Source organism: Somniosus microcephalus, chromosome 8 (genome assembly GCF_052327205.1).
Source record: "Somniosus microcephalus isolate GS21.2 chromosome 8, FLI_Smic_1.0, whole genome shotgun sequence".
NCBI classification, from domain to species: domain Eukaryota; kingdom Metazoa; phylum Chordata; class Chondrichthyes; order Squaliformes; family Somniosidae; genus Somniosus; species Somniosus microcephalus.
Window position 1 is genome coordinate 234,856,707 of NC_140994.1, and position 20,175 is coordinate 234,876,881.

Sequence of the window (20,175 nt, forward strand, 5' to 3'; positions counted from 1 at the left end):
GGAGATCATGGCCCACTGCTGGCTGAGCTGCTGGAGCTGCTGCAGAGAAAGGGGTTTAAAGTCAACCCCAAGAAGGCGCAGATCGGTCAGCAAGAAGTTAAATTCCTGGGTCTGACTGTCCGCACAGGAGAGAGGGCAATAGATAAGGCAAGGAGGGAAGCGGTCCAGGAGTTACCGATTCCCAATTCAGTAAGAGGGGTGAGGTCGTTCCTGGGATTGACGGGGTACTGCAGGGATTTTATAGAGGACTATGCAGCCACAGCGGCCCCTCTGCTCCGTCTCCTACACAAGGGGGTGGAGTGGTCCTGGGATGAGGGATGCCAGGCAGCATTTGTTAAGTTAAAGGGAGACCTGCAGACCGCACCAGCCCTAGGAGCGATAGATGGGAAAAAGGAGTTCTTCTTAGAGGTAGCGGCCAGCGGGGATAATCTGAGTGCTGTGCTGCTCCAAGAGCGGAACAGTAGGCTGAGACTGGTGGTCTACTCCTCCAGAGTCCTCACGGATGTGGAGAGGAGCTACTCCAACTGTGAACGGCACCTTTTGGCCACACATTGGGCTGTGAAAAGATCTTTAATTTTCACAGGCACCTCTCCCATCACCCTGCTCACACACCACACACCCACTCAGATGCTTTTGGATGGGAGGATTAAAGATGGGACAGTCAGCAGCATCCGCATTGCACGCTGGACCCTTCTCCTCTCACAGATGGATCTGAAGGTAAAGAGCTTTTGCGAGCCAAAGCTTGCGGCCAATATGGTATATCCTGGAACAGCCCATCGGTGTTCCATAAAAGGGGTATGGGAGGTGAACATAGGTTTACGGGCTGGGATACATCCCTCAGGCCATGAGATCTATGTAGACGGTTCCAACATGGTATCCGCTGGGGTACGACTCACGGGTTGCGGAATCTTTGACCCAACGGCAAACATTGCCTTGGCAATCAAACTCCCTAACACCATGAGTGCCCAGCAGGCTGAACTGTCCGCGGTAATGTACGTGGTTACATACCCCGACATCTTCCCTACCCCGTATACGATTTGCTCTGACAGTATGTTCACTTGCAACTCGTGTACAGAGTACCTGGCCATCTGGTCCCGTCGTGGGTATACCTCCGCCGACGGGAAGCCCTTGACAGTAAAGCCCCTGCTGGAGAAAATCCTGGCAGCTGTGGGGGAGGAAGGTGCAGTTTTTATCCATAAGGTGAAGGCCCATTCCTCCACCGAACCCCGCAGCCAGGGCAACCAGCAAGCCGATATGCTGGCCAAGGAGGGCGCCCACACTGGCACTTTCTGGGACCCGTATGAGTCTGGGCCCGTGGCGGCAGTTACAGGCAGGGATGGGACACAGGGAAAATCAGGAGTAGTGTTAGCCCCAGACCTCAAGATGGTCCAAGCCCAGGACCCAGCCCTGAAAGTTGTAATTAGTGCACTGATGGAGGGCAAAAAGATAGAGGGCCCCTACAGCGCAGCCCCCCTCTCCATAAGGGAAGGCATGCTGTTCAGGGGTAACAGTGGGTAGCACCCCAGCTCCACTGGAGGGAGTTCCTTCAGCTGGCCCATGAGGGGCCGGGAGCTGGACACCCCAGGCCTGAGACCACCTGGCAACAGGTGGAACAGGCGGGATGGTGGCCAGGACTCCGGGATGATGTCCGCGAGTTCTGTGCTAGCTGTCTTGTGTGTGCAGCAAATAATCCCGATCCCCACAAAAGGAAGGTACCCATGGGACACATTAGGAGGATGGAGGGACCATGGCAGTCAATCCAGATCGACTATATAGGGCCCTTGCCCACCACCCAGGGAGGCTACAAATACTGCCTCGTCCTGGCGGATGTGTTTTCCAAGTGGGTGGAAGCCTTCCCCTGCAGGATCGCCACAGCAATGGGGACTGCAAAGATCTTGGTGAAGGAGGTGTTCTCATGGTGGGGACTGCACCAGTTCGTGGAGTCCGACCAGGGAAGCCACTTCACTGGCCAAGTCATGCAGAACACCCTCAGGCTGCTTGGTATTCAGGGGAAATGGCATGTCGCTCACAATCCCCAGTCCTCAGGGATTGTGGAGCGTATGAACCGTACCCTTAAAGAAAAATTGAGGAAAGAGGTCGTGGGTTCGCCCCAAAAATGGGCAGAGACCCTACCTCTGATCCTCATGGGGATCCGGGCCAGCCAGTCCAAAAGTACAGGGCATTCATCATATGAGCTCATGACCGGCAGAGTTATGAGGACCCCCACTCATGTCCTTGCCCCAGTCCTCACTGAAGGACAACTGCAGGAAATAAATCGGGATAAATTCGCCCGAACCCTCCTCGAACACCTCAAACAAATTTATGGGCAGGCAGCAGACAGCATGGTGAAGCAGCATCGGAATAACCGGTTGCTGCTCGAGCCTAGCAAGAGCCACCAGTGGGAGATAGGAGACCTAGTGATGGTAAGAAACTATGCCCGGGTGGGAAGTTTAGAGCCACTCTACATGAGACCCTATAGTATAGTTGATAGGGCCAGCCTCATGGTCTATGCAGTAAAACTACCCCGGTGCACAAAGTGGTTCCACGCCAACCAATGTAAACTGTATAAATCTGACCACACAAGTTCAAGTTCACAGGCTGTAACGACAGGCACTGTGGCTTGTTCCAAGGGAAAAGTTGTCCGGCCCCCCAATTGGGACACTTCCCCGCCCCAGTGGGACCTAAGTTTTGGCCAAAGTTTAAATTTGAACCAGTTATTTGGCTCAGAAACAGAGAAACAGCAGCCTGAGAGTAGAAATCTGCAGGCTGCTGCAAGTCCATTTACAGAAAAGACTGCCCGCGCATGCGCAGTCGCTGGTCTGGAGACAGGAATCCCCCAGTCTTTTGAACAGGAGGTTCACGCAGGCGCAGTCGCGTGCCAGAGGGGAGAAGTTTCCCAAAGACAGGTTCACGCAGGCGCAGTTCCCCAGCCCATGCCCCAACCCTTTGAAGAGATTGTTCACGCAGGCGCAGTTGCCTGCAGGACAACGGCGGCTCTTCTTCGGTTTTCCCGCGCAGGCGCAATCGCGCGCCTGAGGGGAGAGGTTTCCCAACACTGGGTTCGCGCAGGCGCAGTCACGGACTTGGAACCACCAGCGGCTCCTGTTCACTGTGAGGCCGCTTGCGCAGGTGCAGTCGGCCGTTCAGCCCTGTGAAGAGATTGTTCATGCAGGCGCAGTTGCTTGCAGGACCCCAGCGACTCCTCCTCAGTTTCCCTGCGCAGGCGCAGTCGCCTGTTTGAAGACAGAGACTTCACAGCCTCTGCCGTGGGACTCCAGGGAGGAGGTTTGCGCAGGCGCAGTCACCTGTTTGAAGACAGAGGCTTCACAGCCTCTGCCGAAGGACTCCAGGGAGGAGGTTTGTGCAGGCGCAGTCACCTGTTTAAAGGGACAAGCTTCCCAGCCCGCTTCTAGAGTGGTTCCCCCTATTTTGTGGGACCGTGGGGAGGCAGGGATAGCAATTCCTCTTGCATGGGAGCCGATACCAGGTTTTGGACCTGGAGGGGAAGATTTTCAGCCATCAGCAGTGGGTGGTGAGGGTATACCTGCCCCCAGTACAGGAGTGGGTAGGGAAAAGGAGACAAACCCGGAGTACCGGCAGGCTGCCAGGTATATTATACAGTCCGGGCTGTTTGCACCGGGGGGAGAAGTTTCCCAGCCAGCTAGGGCTGTGACCCAGGCTCAGGGTCCGTCAGCCAAAGTTTCCCCCACAGAGACACCCCTCAGAAGGTCTCTTCGGGTGCCCCAGCCCAAGAAAGCATGGTCACCCACTTTACAGTGGAGTAGGGCGGACTCCCGAACCAGGGAGAAGCCAAAGGGCAGAGGTCCCCAATCAGCAGCCATAAGCTGCCAGGGACATGAAGCTGGAATCAGTCCAGCTTCGCTGCAGGCAGCAGTAATCTGCGACAGTGACACCAGAGATTAGCCTGGCCATCAGGAGATGGGCGGCATTTATATTATAGCTTTGTGTTAAGTAACCAATGTTTATAGCTTGCTTTTAAGGTGTTTGAATTTTAAGTTTCGATATAACTAGTAGTTTTAAAGTTTAAGTTTATAAGTGTGCCAAATGCTTGTAATTTGGTCCGAGGTCGAGGGACCCGACCATGTCGCCACCTAAGGCAGCAGGTCAGTGAGAGACCTGGCTGCATGTCCTTTTAAGTTTTTTACAGGAGAGTGGACAAAGAAGCAGCCCTGTTCGCCCAGCCCGAGCTGGGCATCGAATGAAGATATGGATACAGAATGTTGGGGATCACCTCGCCACTGGACAAATCCAGGAGGAGACCCCGCAGCGACCTTCGGGGAAAACCGGAAAGGGTCCGGAGGAACTTGCCTACTCCTCCTACGCAGAAGAGATGGCCCCAGCTGGGTGGGGCACAGCCCCCAACCCAGCACTATCCTGACCGAAGTTCACTTGTCGGAGACCTCGCTATTGAGGAGTCATGGTGGGGAAGCACGGGCGCCTTGTCAGATAGGGATGCGTTCCCCAGGAGTGGGTAGTGATGGCCCGGGAAAGATTGTAAAGGGGAGGGGGAGACCCAAGAGTTGCGTGGGTGCGTTCGGGGAAGGGAGGAACTCACCTGGGACCCATGGGCAAAGTTAGAGTGTAAGTGTGGCTGGGGAGGATGAGTGGGTGGCCGGATCTGGGATCCAAGTTTGAGTGTGGGGCCAGTGAGAGCCGCCACACAGGCACCCATCATTTTCTGCAGCCAGTCGAGGGAAGACGGGAGGGGGAGGGACTGGGAGTCGCGATCCCATATGCTCCGGTCTTGGTCTGCGAAACGTGAGGGGTACCCCGCCTCCACAAAGGGACAAGGGAACGGCTCGGGGCTGGTGGAGCAGACTGTTCTGTAAATTCCATTCTACATGTTTTAAAGGTTTAAGACCATTAAAGCGGGGGGGGGGCTGGAAGGAACATTTACTGCCCGGGTGGGAGGAGCAATACCCACTCGAATTTCGCGATCCATCATTGGCACGTGATGGTCGGGGTTTATTTCAGCATTTTGTTTCAAATGTTTAATGGAGAATTTTGTATCTTGTTTTACAGTTCCAAGTGGTGCAGAGGCGTAGGCCCCTCTCCATGCTTGGAATCATTTTGATTACATTGTATAACCGAGATTGCAACATTTTGTAATATGTTATAATGTAACAAGTGGTGCAGGGGTATGAGACCCCTTGTTGTAACATTTTGTAGTTGATGTATCTGTAGATGCCTACCATACCATGGTTTTTCTCGGATTTGAGGGGAATAGACAGGTTGGGGGATCAGTGACAGGTAGCTATAGGTAAATACAGGGGATCGTTGTTTGTTGGGGGTCAGAAAATTTTGCTCACTTCTTCAAGTGGATACTACAAGCAAGTTGGAAGTATCCAAATGGAGGAATGTAGGGGTTCGCAAAATCCCTCAGCCCCGAAGATACTGGAGATATTAATCCACATCGTGGACGGAGACTGTGCGTGACTTTAAATTGTCTCTGGGTTGAACAATGTTTTAAAACATGCCCAGAACCGCAAAAGGCTATGTTGAGTTGGGCAGCACATGGACAACACCGGAATCGAGGGACTTCGTGGAAAAATTCGCACACTTTATTTAAAAAAAATGTACTCTTGAGTTTTGTACTGTGTAAATTGCAAAGGGGTTTAAAAATGGCCGTCAGAGAAGCATGGCCAAGGAAAAAGAGGCTTAGAAGCAGCTCATGGATGTCTGTGAAAAGTGGGAGGATCAAGCAGTGGCAGTCAGATTCTGTCAATCAAAAAAAGGGCGTTTCCCTGCCCTACTGAGGCAATGTTTGTTTACAGGAAACTGCTGCCTTGTTGACATAAGGGATTAAACCACTTGAGACTGCAGTTTCAGTGACCACAATTAATGGGTTTCTGTTTACATAGTAATTCAACTCCATTCAAAGCCCCTTGCACACAATTGAGACACACTTAAACTATGGAAGAGACTTTTTTAGACTAAGAAAAGGAATGAATGGGTTTGAATCACCCATTACTCAGACAATAGGGCAGTTGGGTCCCTTTTGTTTTAGCCAGATGAACTCCAGATGTGAGCGGGCACATTTCGGCCCCAGAATGAAGACACATTCAAACCACCCCAAGCTTTATTCGAAACCCAATCCAGACAAAGGAAGCAGTTTGGCCACTGGGAAATAGCCCGTTTGAATCAGCCAATCATGGCCTTTCTCTTGTGTATTCGAACTTTTCAGCGCGAATTTGCACACAGACCTTTTCAGCGCCAAAACAGCAGGAGCTCCCAGGATATAAGATAGCTTCTCAGAAGCATCATTCTCTTATTTCCTTGGACTGCAGGTGAGCTCCTCTCTCTCTTTGGACCACAGGTGAGCAGGTTTCTGACTCCTCAGCAAGGCAATCGAGTAAGGAGTTAGAGGGGTGGTAATTTAAGGGAAATTGCTAAGATTGTAAGACTTACATTGTAGCCATTTATCCTTGTTTTTGCCGTCTGCCTTCCCCTGTTAAGCAATTTTACATTGATCGTGTGGTGTAGTTTCTTTATTTCTTAGATCGTGTGGTGTAGTTTATTTAGTTAATAAAGTTTGACTTTCTTACATTCAGATCATTTGTCCATTTTTAATATATCATTAATTATAAGTTCCTCCAGTCAGAACTGGAAGGGTGGGTTTAGCGATTCGAAAACGCTGTTTGGTATTGGTCTCAGTGCAGTGGGAAAAAAAGGCTGCTTGACCAGGTAAATTACTGTAAACCAGGTAAAAGAAGGTAAATTACCATAAACCAGGTAAAAGATGCCCCCCTGCAAATGGCAGTTATTCAATTATGGCAGGCACATCACCCAAACACATTGCTCCACACTAACTCATACACTTTCCTTTCTCTTACAGGCCAAGGTGGCTCACAACAGGAGAGAACTGGAGCGCACAGGTGAGGGACAAAGCGACAACCCACCACTGTCTGCGCTGGAGAATAGAGTGCTGCAGATTATTGAGCACCAGGCAGTGGGCGCCGTGGCCACCGGCGACGTTGACACCCTTGGGGACAACAATGGTATGTTCATCCCTCCTCCTTCTTCTCACATCCCACTTCCCCCTCACCCCACAAGCGTTTTGCACTTTCCAGCTAATCATGCTGTATCCAGGAGGCAGTCACACCCACTAGAATAATTACTTCCAATTTGGCCCATGGTCAGGGACAGGAGGCTGTGACTACAAGCGAGGCGGGTATTGGGATCAAGGAGGTAGTTGTGGAGGAGCCTCAGCCTCGTCCAACAGGTACGAGATTCTTGCTCCCTGTTTGGATGAGGCCAGGGACTGCAGGGAGGATGAGCAAACTTACCACAGCCCCATGGTACAGGGAGCCATTCAAGTGGGGGGAGCAAAAATAAATGTCGTAGTGATTGGGGACAGTATAGTGAGAGGGATAGATACTGTTCTCTGCAGCCGAGAGCGTGAGTCCCAAAGGCTGTGTTGCCTGCCTGGTGCCAGGGTTAAGGACATCTCCTCTGGGCTGGAGAGAAACTTGGAGTGGGAGGGAGAAGATCCAGTTGTCATGGTCACGTAGGTACCAATGACATAGGTAGGACAAAGAAAGAGGTTCTGCTGAGAGAGTATAAGCAGCTAGGGGCTAAGTTAAAAAGCAGAACCACAAAGGTAATCTCTGGATTACTACCTGAGCCAGGAGCAAATTTGCATAGGGTAAATAAGATCAGAGAAATGAACGAGTGGCTCAAAGACTGGTGTGGGAGAAATGGGTTTCAATTTGTGGGGCACTGGCAGCAGTACTGGGATAAGAGGGAGCTGTTCCGTTTGGACGGGCTTCACTTAAACCATGCTGGGGCTAGAGTCCTGGCAAATCGAATAACTAGGGCTGTAGAGAGGGCTTTAAATACATAGTAGGGGGGAGGATCCAGGTGAGCGGGAAAATAAAAAGTCAATGAGAAATGAGAAAGCAATAGAGCAGGCTAGAGATGGGGGAAATAATGCAGAGTGTGACAGGAAGTGACAGAATGTTTAAAAATAAGAGTGTAACAGAAAAAAAGTCCAAAAGAAAGAAAAATAGTAAAAAGACAAAGTTAAAAGCTCTATATCTGAATGCACGCAGCATTTGTAACAAGATAAATGAGTTGACGGCACAAATAGATACAAATGGTATGATCTGATCGCCATTACAGGGACATGATTGCAAGGCGAACAGGGCTGGGAACTGAATATTCCAGGGTATATAATAATTTGGAAGGATAGAAAGAAAGGAAAGGGAGGTGGGGTGGCTTTGTTGGTAAAAGATGGGATCAGTACAGTAGTGAGAAGTGATATTGGCTCAGAAGATCAAGATGCAGAATCGGTTTGGGTGGAGATAAAAAATAAGAGGAAAAAGTCTCTGCTGGGCGTAGTCTACAGGCCCCTGAACAGTAGCAATGCTGTTGGACAGAGTATAAATCAACAAATAATGGAGGCCTGTAAAAAAGGTACGGTAATAATCATGGGTGATTTTAATCTCCATATTGATTGGACAAATCAAATTGGCCATGGTAGCCTGGAGGAGGAGTTCATAGAGTGTATCCGGAATGGTTTCCTAGAGCAGTATGTAATGGAGCCAACCAGGGAGCAGGCTATCTTGGAACTGGTATTATGTAATGAGACAGAATTAATAAATGATCTCATAGTAAAGGATCCTCTAGGAAAGAGTGATCATAGCATGGTTGAATTTCAAATTCAGTTGGAGGGTGAGAAAGTTGTATCCCAAACCAGTGTCCTGATCTTAAACAAAGGCAATTATAATGGCATGAGGGCAGAACTGGTTAATGTGGACTGGAATAACAAATTAAAGGGGAAGAAAGTTGAAATGCAGTAGCAGACATTTAAGGAGATATTTCATAACTCTCAACAAAAATGTATTCCAGTGAGAAAGAAATATTTTAAGGAAAGGGAGCACCATCGCTGGCTAACTAAGGAAGTAAAGGATGGTATCAAATTGAAAATGAAGGCATACAATGTTGCCAAGATTGGTGGGAGACCAGATGATTGGGAAATTTTTAAAAACCAGCAAAGGATGACTAAAAACATAATAGAGAGAGAAGATGAATTATGAGAGTAAGCTGGCAAGAAACATTAAAGCAGATAGTAAGAGCTTCTACAGATATATAAAAAGGAAGAGGGTAGCTAAAGTAAACGTTGGTCCCTTAGAGGATGAGACTGGGGAATTAATAATGGGGAACGGGGAAATGGCAGAGACTCTGAATAAATATTTTGCATCTGTCTTCACTGTAGAAGACATTAACAATATCCCAATAATGGATAATCAATGGGCCACAGGGAGTGGGAAACTAAAGACAATCAATATCACTAAGGAAATAGTACTCGGTAAAATAGTGGAACTAAAAGACGACAAGTCCCCTGGACCAGATGGCCTGCATCCCAGGGTCCTAAAAGAAGTGGCTGCAGAGATATACCAAAATTCCATGGACTCTGGAGAGGTCCCAGTGGATTGGAAAATCGCTAAGGTAACACCCCTATTAAAGAAAGGAGGGAGACAGAAAGCAGGAAACTATAGACCAGTTAGCCTAACATCTGTCGTTGGGAAAATGCTGGAGTCCTTCATTAAGGAAGTAGTAGCAGGGCATTTAGAAAAAACATACAGTAGTCAAACAGAGTCAGCATGGTTTTAGGAAAGGTAAATCATGTTTAACACATTTGCTGGAGTTCTTTGAGGATGTAACAAGCAAGGTGGACAAGGGTGAGCCAGTGGATGTGGTGTATTTGGATTTCCAGAAGGCATTCGATAAGGTGCCACATAAAAGGTTACTGCATAAGGTAAGAGCTGATGGAGTTGGGGGTAATATATTAACATGGATAGAGAATTGGTTAACTAACAGAAAACAGAGAGTTGGGGTAAATGGGTCATTTTCTGGTTGGCAAATGGTAACTAGTGGGGTGCCACAAGGATCGGTGCTGGGGCCTCAACTATTTACAATCTACATTAATGACTTGGATGAAGGGATCAAGTGTAATGTAGCCAAGTTTGCAGGTGATACAAAGATGGGTGGGAAAGCAAGTTGTGCAGAGGACTCAAAGACTCTGCAAAGGGATATAGACAGGCTAGGTGAGTGGGCAAACATTTGGCAGATGGAGTAGAATGTGGGAAAGTGCGAGGTTATCCACTTTGGCAGGAAAAATAAAAAAGCAAACTGTGGCGGAGCCACCAGGGGGACTCTGATCTAATGTACATAATTATCTTTAACAAATTATTAGCTACAGAATGAATCTGTATCTTTGTTCATATCATTGCATGTACATAGCGCGGTCCCTTTAAGAATGAGACCAAACGTGATGACGTCATCACGCGAATCACGTGATCCTCCAGCGGCGGGAAAACGTGATGACGTCATGACGTCAGGCTGGGGAGCCGCCCTAGCCAGTCCTCGTGGAGCCAGCAAAGAGTACAGACCTGTAATGTAGTTCTCCTGTGTTTGCATTTTAAACTCTGTTGATTAGTATTAAACATCGTTTGTTTGATAGACTGACTCTACCTCAGTCCTTTAGTTAGGAATCTAGCCATTCCTACAAAACTATTATTTAAATGGAGAGAGATTACAAAATGCTACAGTTCAGAGGGACCTGGGGGTCCTTGTGCATGAAACACAAAAAGTTAGCATGCATGTGCAGCAAGTAATCAAAAAGGCAAATGGAAAGTTGGCCTTTATTTCAAGGGGGTTGGAGTATTAAAGCAGGGAAGTCCTGCTACAACTGTACAAGGTATTGGTGAGACCACACCTTGAGTACGGCGTACAGTTTTGGTCTCCTTATTTAAGGAAGGATATACTTGCATTGGAGGCAGTTCAGAGATGACTCACTAGGTTAATTCCAGAGATGAGGGGTTTGACTTATGAGGAAAGGTTGAGTAGGTTGGGCCTATACTCATTGGAATTTAGAAGAATGAGAGGTGATCTTATTGAAACATATAAGGTACTGAGGGGGCTCGACAGGGTAGATGCAGAGAGGATTTTTCCCCTCGTAGAGAAATCTAGAACTCGGGGGCACAGTTTCAGAATAAAGGGTCGCCCTTTTAGAACTGAGATGAGGAGGAATTTCTTCTCTCAAAGGGTCGTAAATTTTAGGAATTCTCTGCCTCGGAGAGCTGTGGAGGCTGGGTCATTAAATACATTTAAAGTGGAGATAGACAAATGTTTGCAAGATAAGGGAGTGAAGGGTTATGGGAAGCGGGCGGGGAAGTGGCTTTGAGCTGAAGACCAGCCATGATCTTATTGAATGGCGGAGCAGGCTCGAGGGGCCAAGCGGCCTATTCCTGCTCCTATTTCTTATGTTCATGCCTTTCTCCCTTCCTGCCCCCCTCCTCTCACCTTAACCCGCCTCTTGTGCATTTATGTTTTCAGATAACGAGCAAGCACCTGAGCAGCCTGTCCCTGAGGGCACCGTAGAGATCGAGGCAGGAGAAGAGGAGGAGGACGAACACACTGCGCTACTGCATGTCTCACCCGCAGGTACCAGCTCAGATACTGGCACTATGCATTCTTTAGAGGCTAGTATAGTAGCGGGATCTGCACAGGGTGAGGCACCGGGCACGATTGGGCTGCAGCAAGGCCGGGGGGAAAGGATAGCTCGTGGGCCAGCTCCTCAGAAGCCGAGTTCGCGAGCGAGTTCTGCTGCACAGGACTCAGATGAGGACCTCGATGGGGAAGCCTTTGCAAGAAGGGTGATGGGCATGCACATGGAGATGATAGGTGCAATGGCAAGGGTGCCCGAGGGCATCTCGACAATGATAAGGAGCGTGGAGGACTCCACCTTCAGTATTGCACAAGGCTCTGCGCACACCATGGAGCCCATCATTTCCAGTCTGCAAAGGATGGTAGACTTCCAGAAAGACCGTGGCGACCCAGTGTGATGCCGTGTGTGATGGCCGATCTGGCAGCTTCCATTACAGCACGGGCGGAAGCGATGCAAACTCTTAGTGCTGTAATGCAGTCTATGCTTGGTGGCATCCAATCTCAGACTGCTCTCACGCAGTCTCAGCTTGATGCCACACAAGCTCTGACTGCTGCCATCGTGGCTGGGTCAAGCACCGTCAACCAGGGCTTTCACGGTGTTGCAGTACACCAGCAATCTGTGCTCCAGCAGATTGGTAGTGATGCTGAGTTGCTGCCCCGGGGGAGTTCCAGTGGGTCAGGGGAGCAGGAACCTGCTGTTCTGTCTCAGAATGATAGCATTCCTGCTCCCACCACTGCCACTCTGCCATTGCTCTTGTCACTGCCTGTCATCCAGCCAGCCCAGACTCCTGCTGCCCATGTTCAGGTGGTGCAGTCTACAGCCAGGCCTTCCAGGCCCAGAACTGGTTGAGGGCGTCCTGCGAGGTCATCTGAAGTCTCCCGCATGGACACTCAGCAGCCTTCCACCAGCCATACTGCAGCCACTGGGCCAACATTTCATAGGAGCACTAGAGTAGGCAAAGGCATAGAAACGAGAGGCACTGAGGGATCACACAAGGGTGAATAGTTAATATTTTTGTTGTAACTATTTGTTCACTGGCTTTTGATAAATTTAATAATTCAGTTTGGATTATTTTGTGGTGTGTCTCATTTAGCTTTGTGCTGTGATGTGGCCTGCGACAGGGATGGAATGATGGGGATAAGATGAGCAACAGAGATCTGGGGTTTAATTCATTCGAACTGCAGTCTAATGAGGTGGTCATGGACCGCCCTTTCGGAAGGTCGATTGAGTGGCCACTTCCTCCCTCGCTCCTGTTCCACCTCCTCGTCATCCTCTTCATCTTCCTCTTCATCCTCCTCCTCCTCCTCTCCCTCTTCCTCCTCCTGAGATGATCCCACAATTCCTGGTGGCAAGGGCAGGGCCCTCATGATGGCCAAGTTGTGGAGCATGCAGCAGACCACCATGAAATATGACACCCACTCAGCCGAGTATTGGAGATCTCCTCCCGTGTGGTCAAGGTAACAGAACCATTGCTTGAGCACCCCGATGGTCTGCTCGATGATGTACCTGGTGACAGCATGGCTCTCATTGTCTGAGTGCTGAGCAGGAGTGTTGGGGTTGTGGAGGAGAGCCATGAGCCAGCGGATAGCCCTTGTCTCCGAGCAGCCAGCTGTGAGCTTGACGTGGTGGCTGAAAGAGTGCTGCACACCGGTCTGGTGCAGGATGAAGGCATCGTGGCTGCTGCCTGGATAGTGGGCATTGATATTGAAGATTAGCTGTCTGTGGTCGCACACCAACTGCATATTAAGTGAATGGTAGCCTTTGCGGTTACGAAAGATCTCAGGATTGTTATGCGGTGCCCGCAAAGCCACGTGGGTGCAGTCAATGGCACTCTGCGCCATGGGGAATCCTGCTATCCTGGCAAAGCCACATGCACGCGCATCCTGCTTCTCTCTGGTGATGGGGAAGGAAATGTAGTCCCTTCTCCTTCTGTAGAGAGCCTCTGTGACCTCCCGGATGCAGCAATGGATGGCAAACTGCGAGATATTAGCTATGTCTACTGTTGTAGACTGGAAGGATCCGCTGGTGAAGAAATTGAGGGCAATGGTGACCTTGACTACCACTGAGAGAGCCCTGATCTGAGGCTGGAGGTCTGGTTGCAGAAGGTGGCAGAGTTCTGTGACCACCTCCTTGCTGAAGCAGAGCCTTCTAATACATTGCACCTCGCTTAATTGGTGGCAGGAGAAGTGCTCTCAGAAGACCCTCGGAGGATAAGGCCTCCTGTTGAGAGCCCTGATGGCCCTCCTCCTCCCTCTGGGCACATGTTCCAGTATTTCTCGCTGCCTCTGCTCCCCCCACTGTAGATCCTGGAGGGCAAGGTTGACTGTCAGTACAGCCCCCATTAATGTAAACAAGTGTGGCAGTTTGATTTTTTTACGAATAAATGTAACTACTTTTTAGTTGTCACAACACTCCTGATACTAAATACCCTTGAAATTATGGAATGAGACTTTTGCACTATGTGAAACTGACAAGAAAGCACTACAGCTGTGACTCATTACTGATGATCCCTTTAAATAATGTCCCTGGAGCCAGCATCTGCCTGCTTCACACCAGCTCTCCCTGTCGCTGTATACTTCAGGTACTGAGGTAGGTGGCGACAAGCAATTTTGCAGATCGGGCGGCCAGTGAGCGTTGCACACTCACTGATATCATGATCTACCTGGCATTGAGGGTCCTGACGATAACTGTTAGTGGCGGCATTTCGTGGGGACGGAATTTGACGTGCAGCATTGGATTCGCCTCGCCCCGGCGATAATGCTCTAGCGCCCCGTTAGCACCATGGCGCTAACGGGAGGCGCTAAGGTACCAAAGTTTTCCCCCATAGATTCTAAGAGCCATGGGTGAAACTCAGAAGATGGAGGTGAATGGACAGATCGCTATAACTAACACACAGGTGGTGCATATTTGGAATTTTGTCAAACGAGGTTGATAACATCAATAATTTTAAGCGGAGTTGGACAGGCATTTGGTGAGAAAATCAAAGGCAGTAAAATGGGGCTCTCCAGGTAAACTGAAATGTGATATTTTTCTGGCCCTGTACATTCCTATGTTTCTTACAGCTTTGTGTGAACATGTTCCCCTGTTTGTTTCACCAAGCATTGATGCTATGCATGTGGATATCTGAATATGGGCTGGTTTAGCTTTCACGCTAGGATAGTGCAGCTCACGTGAGGGAGGAACTTCATCTGGGGGAACGCACTAGGAAAAAATGACAAAATAAATGCCACTTTTAATCTTTCACAAATGTTTAGATATACACTGATTGAATACATCTATCTGTGACTTTGGAGAGGAAGTGAACATAAAATTAAATTACATGTTATTTGAACAAACAGGGGGCAGCTGATGTACATTTAATGCAAGATCACGTGAAAGTAGATTTTGTTTTGCGCTTGTATAATGACTGATGTAAAGAATCAAAGAGCGATATTACGTGGTACAAATTTGGGGTCCTATCTATCCCAGTATGACACATCCTATGCCAGCTCCACATTCCCTCGACTGTTGCACCGACAAGAGTTATATATATGACAGCTGCCTACATTTTAAGTCAAGCTTCAGAACACAGGAATTGTAAATTAATGCCAGCAACCTGACAATAATGCAGATCTGGCAACGCATTCATGGAAGATTATAATAAAGTACATCTTTTACAAAAATGAAAATTACATTCAGCACCTGTAACAACTACAGAGATGGGATGATAATCTTCAAATAATATATGGCCATAAAAGGGTAAAGGGGAACGAATATAAACTTCCAACCACAGCCCATTGCAGCCTGTGTTGCTTTTCTCCTCCATTACGCATGATTTTTTCCCTCTTTCTGTTTAGGTTTCCCCTTTGCCGTACAATTGCCCTGATTGAATAGGTGGACAGGCAAGCTCATCTCTGGTCTCTGCCAATGCTGTTCTTAGGCTGGATGCCAGAAGGATAATAAGAGAACAGGTTGACTAGCTCCTCTTTGGGTTAAAGTGCCTGTGGCTCCCAAGGACAACAGGAGATCACTGCAGGAAGACAACTTGTGTCCTTCCACTGAACTGTGCAGCACATTATTGCGCCAGGTGACCACTGTGTAGGGAGATAAACTGTGTCCTACATCTCAACTGTACAGCATATTGGTGTACCATCATAATTTGCTTAGAGTACTGTGCACACTTCTGGCCTACATATTACAAAAATAAGAGGCATTTGAGAAATTTGAGAAGGTACATAAAAGATTTACAAGTATGATACCAGAACTGAGATTATAACTATCAGGAAAGACTGAACGGGCTGGGGTTCTTTTCTCTACAAAAGAGAAGGATGAGGGGTGACCCGATAGAGGTTTTTAAAATTATGAAGGTGTTTGATAGGTTATATGTAGAGAAGACGTTTTCACTTGTAGGAGAGTCCAAAACTAGGGGTCATGAATATAAGATAGTTCCTGATAAATCCAATATGGAATTCAGGAGAAACCCAGAGAGTGGATAGAATGTGGAACTTGCTACCACATGAAGTAGTTGAGGCGAATAGTAGAGATGCCTTTAAGGGAAAGCTAGATAAGCACATGAGGGAGAAAGCAATAGAAGGATATGCTGATAGGGTTAGATGATATATGAAGGAGGATTGTGGGGAGCATAAACACTGGCATAGACCAGTTGGACCAAATGGCCTAATTCTGTGCTGCAGGTTCTATGTAATTCTATGTATTGCACCAGTAGCCCCTCAGCACAATTCTTCAAAACTATTATGCATGAAGGAATGTTTGATTTATTACAGCAACTTACATTTATTTAGCCCCTTTCACGTGACAAATGTCCCAAGGTAATTTACAGGACTCAGTGGCCACTGAGCAAGAAGTGGGTGAGGAATCATGGGAGGTGGCTCAGGGCATGGTCAAAAGTAGGTTTTGAGGTGGCTTTCGAAGCTGGGGAGGAAAGCGCAGGATTTAGTCAGAGAGCTCCAGAGCACAAAAATGTGGCAGCTGGCAGCTGTGCTACTGACATTGAAACAGAGGGATAGGGAAATGAGTCGAGTGCATGTGCACATGAATAACAGCTGCTAAAAAAAAGCAATTGTTTTTGTGCTATCCATTCCTTGGTTAACTGCATTTTTCAATTATTTTCTTTCTTTCCCCCTTCTTAAGTCTCTTTCCTGCCAGATAGTAAAGTTGTTATATTTTCTGGTTCAAGAGCATGTTATCACCCCTATTATGGTCTACATGCTGATGTCGGTTTTGACCGCATCTCATACTCACTTTTCCCATTATTTTTAAAGGAGAAGGCAACCCATAGAATTTCTGAACCTGCTGCTTCTCATCCCCTATGAAGAGGAAACTTTGTAGATGGCGAGAAATGAGACTCTAAAGAGAGTCACAGATGAGGAATTTGGCAGACAGGGTGAGAATCAGGATCATGAAATCCCTCTATCACTCTATCTCCTGAAAGTAACATGTGAACTCAGCTACCCAACAACCCATCCTAAACTCTCTTCATATTTTTGTCCTCCAGATGTATTTCATGAGCTTGCAGAAACAGAAGAACAAACACAGTTTCTGTATTGAGTGGAGGCAGGAGTTTCTAGTTTCTAGTGTGGGAGTGCCAGTGAGAGGGTGCAATGCATCTCCTGTGCTGCTTGGCCAGCCTGTTTCTCCTCTTCTTCCTCCAAAAAAGCAAAATAAAGTCGTATTTCCAATGGGAATCCCATTTTGGCCTCTTTAGAAGGGGCAAGGAGGAATGGGAGCTCCACAGCAGAAAGCACAAAGGGAATAGTGAGAAAAAATGATGAAAAATGGTTGAGACTAAAGAGGACTGATTTTCCTGTGTTATGTGTATAGGAACCCTTATTTCCTGGATTCTGTAGTGTATGTACCTTTAAGAGCCCCTGTGTACTGTAATACCGGTAGTGACCACTCGGGTATATAAGCCTGTATAGCGTCTTGTATCTTTTAGTTCACCTCCAGACTTTGTTCAGTAAACACCTGTTAAACCAACTCCTGCATTCCGTGCCTCCATTAACACACGGATACAACAGTGGTGACGAATTGGAAACGGACTTACCTGCAATTTGGCAGCATCTCAAGGAGATCGATTCCTCAGGCGAAAGTCGAAGAAAAAAAAAAACGAAAAAAAACCCTGTGGTTTCACCAGCTAGCCGGGCTGGTGGCAGGTACTGCACTAATCCTTCCTGGGCAGCGGGCTGGGGCTCAATCGGGTGGCTCTGCAGCGGGGCCGAGCAGCGAGTCAGAAGGCGGAGGCAAACAGAGACGAAGGGTGGAGCACTCGGGAGATGGCCGGCGCTGCAAAGCAGGTCGGCGTTTGGACCAAGCAGAGGGAGGGAAAAGTCCCAGAGAGTCCGGCGGGAACGAGTCTCCAACAATTAAAAATATCTGTGAAAATAAAAACCACGGAGAACAGCGTTGTCAGCAGCGGGAAAGCGCGGGAGGCGCCATTTTTTTTCTGCGGGGAAGAAAGGAAAGCGCGAGAGGTGCCATTTTTGATCTTCAGGATGCCTAAGACTGGCAATATTACTGCTTTCGATAGTAATATATAGGATTGGACCACATATGTGGAAAGAGTGGAGGTATATTGCACCGCGAATGAAATAGAGGATGATAAAAAGGCATCGGTACTTCTAAATCTGATGGGCGCAAGGACATACGGGCTGTTACGAAACTTAATCACTCCAGCCAAACCGATGGACAAGAATTTTAAGGAGATTGTTGATATCCTACAGGAGCACTTAAACCCAACACCGCTTCTGATAGCGGAACAATTCAAATTCTTCAGGAGGAATCAGCACAAGAATGAAAGTAACGCTGATTACCTCACCGAATTAAGAAAGCTGTCAAAGCACTGCCAATTAGGGGCAGAACTGGCAGATTCTCTACGAGACAAATTCATCTGCGGTCTCCTAAGTGAAGGAACACAGAAAAGGCTACTTTCTGAGAAAGATTTGACACTGGACAAGGCTTTCAGTGTGGCTGTATCATACGAAGCAGCAGCAAGAGGAGCTGCAGAGATACAGCAAAAGCCACAGGACTTCGGCACCCATGAAATGACACGGGGTTTCGAGAGATGTTATTGCTGCAGCATATCCACCCATGACCAGAGGGACTGCTGGTTCAAGGACAAAGCATGCAGGCAATGCAGAAAGATGGGACACATTGCACGTGTATGCCGATCTGGAAACAAAAAACCCACTGACAGAAAAAATCAATAAGGAAAATTACAGAAAGGTACAAATGATGACGGACAGTAGCTCCGAAGACCAGAAGAGCGATAGAGACTCCAGAAAAAAGAGACTAAGCTGTCTCAAATTACATAATGTAATTGCCAAAGAGGATTACCAGACCATTTGGGTTACCCTCACGATAGCGGGGTCCCCAGTTAAAATGGAGCTAGATACAGGATCAGCTCTGACCGTCATAAGTCGACGGGATTACGAGCGGCTATTTCCGCATATACCTTTGAAAGACACATCCATTATCTTGAAGCCATATACGGGGCAGAAAGTATACCCCAGAGGGAAAATAAGGGTGCCTGTTGTATACAACGGCAAGGAAATACAGAAGTTATATTTATACGTTCTGCAAGATGGTGGTCCACCGCTGTTGGGACATGAATACATAGATACATAGAAGATAGGAGCAGGAGTAGGCCATTCGGCCCTTCGAGCCTGCTCCGCCATTCAATGAGATCATGGCTGATCATCCAAATTCAGTACCCTGTCCCTGCCTTCTCCCCATATCCCTTGATCCATTTAGCCTTAAGAAATATATCCAACTCTTTCTTGAATATACTTAATGAACTGGCCTCCACTGCCCTCTGTGGCAGAGAATTCCACAGGTTCACCACTCTCTGGGTGAAGAAATTCCTCCTCATTTCAGTCCTAAATGGCTTACCTCTTATCCTTAGACTATGACCCCTGGTTCTGGACTCCCCGGCCATCAGAAACATCCTTCCTGCATCTAGTCTGTCTAGGCCTGACAGAATTTTATAGGTTTCGATGAGATCCCCTCTCAATCTTCTAAACTCCAGTGAGTATAACCCCAATTGACACAATCTCTCCTCATACGTCATTCCTGCCTTCCCAGGTATCAGCCTGGTGAATCTTCGCTGCACTCCTTCCATGGCAAGAACGTCCTTCCTCAGGTAAGGTGACCAAAACTGCACACAATACTCAAGGTGTGGTCTCACCAAGGCCCTGTACAACTGCAGCAAGACATCCTTGTTCTTGTACTCGAACCCTCTTGCTACGAAGGCCAACATACCATTTGCCTTCTTAACCGCCTGCTGTACCAGCATGCTTACCTTCAGCGACTGGTGTACAAGAACACCCAGGTCTCTTTGCACTTCCCCTTCTCCCAATCTATTACCATTCAAATAATAATCTGCCTTCCTGTTTTTGCCACCAAAGTGGATAACCTCACATTTATCCACATTATATTGCATTTGCCATGTTTCTGCCCAATCACCCAACCTGTCCAAATCGTGCTGGAGTTTCACGACATCCTCCTCACAGCATACCCTCCCCCCGAGCTTTGTGTCATCTGCAAATTTGGAGATATTTCATCCAATTCCCTCGTCCAGATCATTAATATATATTGTGAACAGCTGGGGTCCTAGGACCGATCCTTGCGGTACCCCACTAGTCACTGCCTGCCACTTGGAAAACGACCCGTTTATTCCAACTCTTTGCTTTCTGTCCGCCAACCAG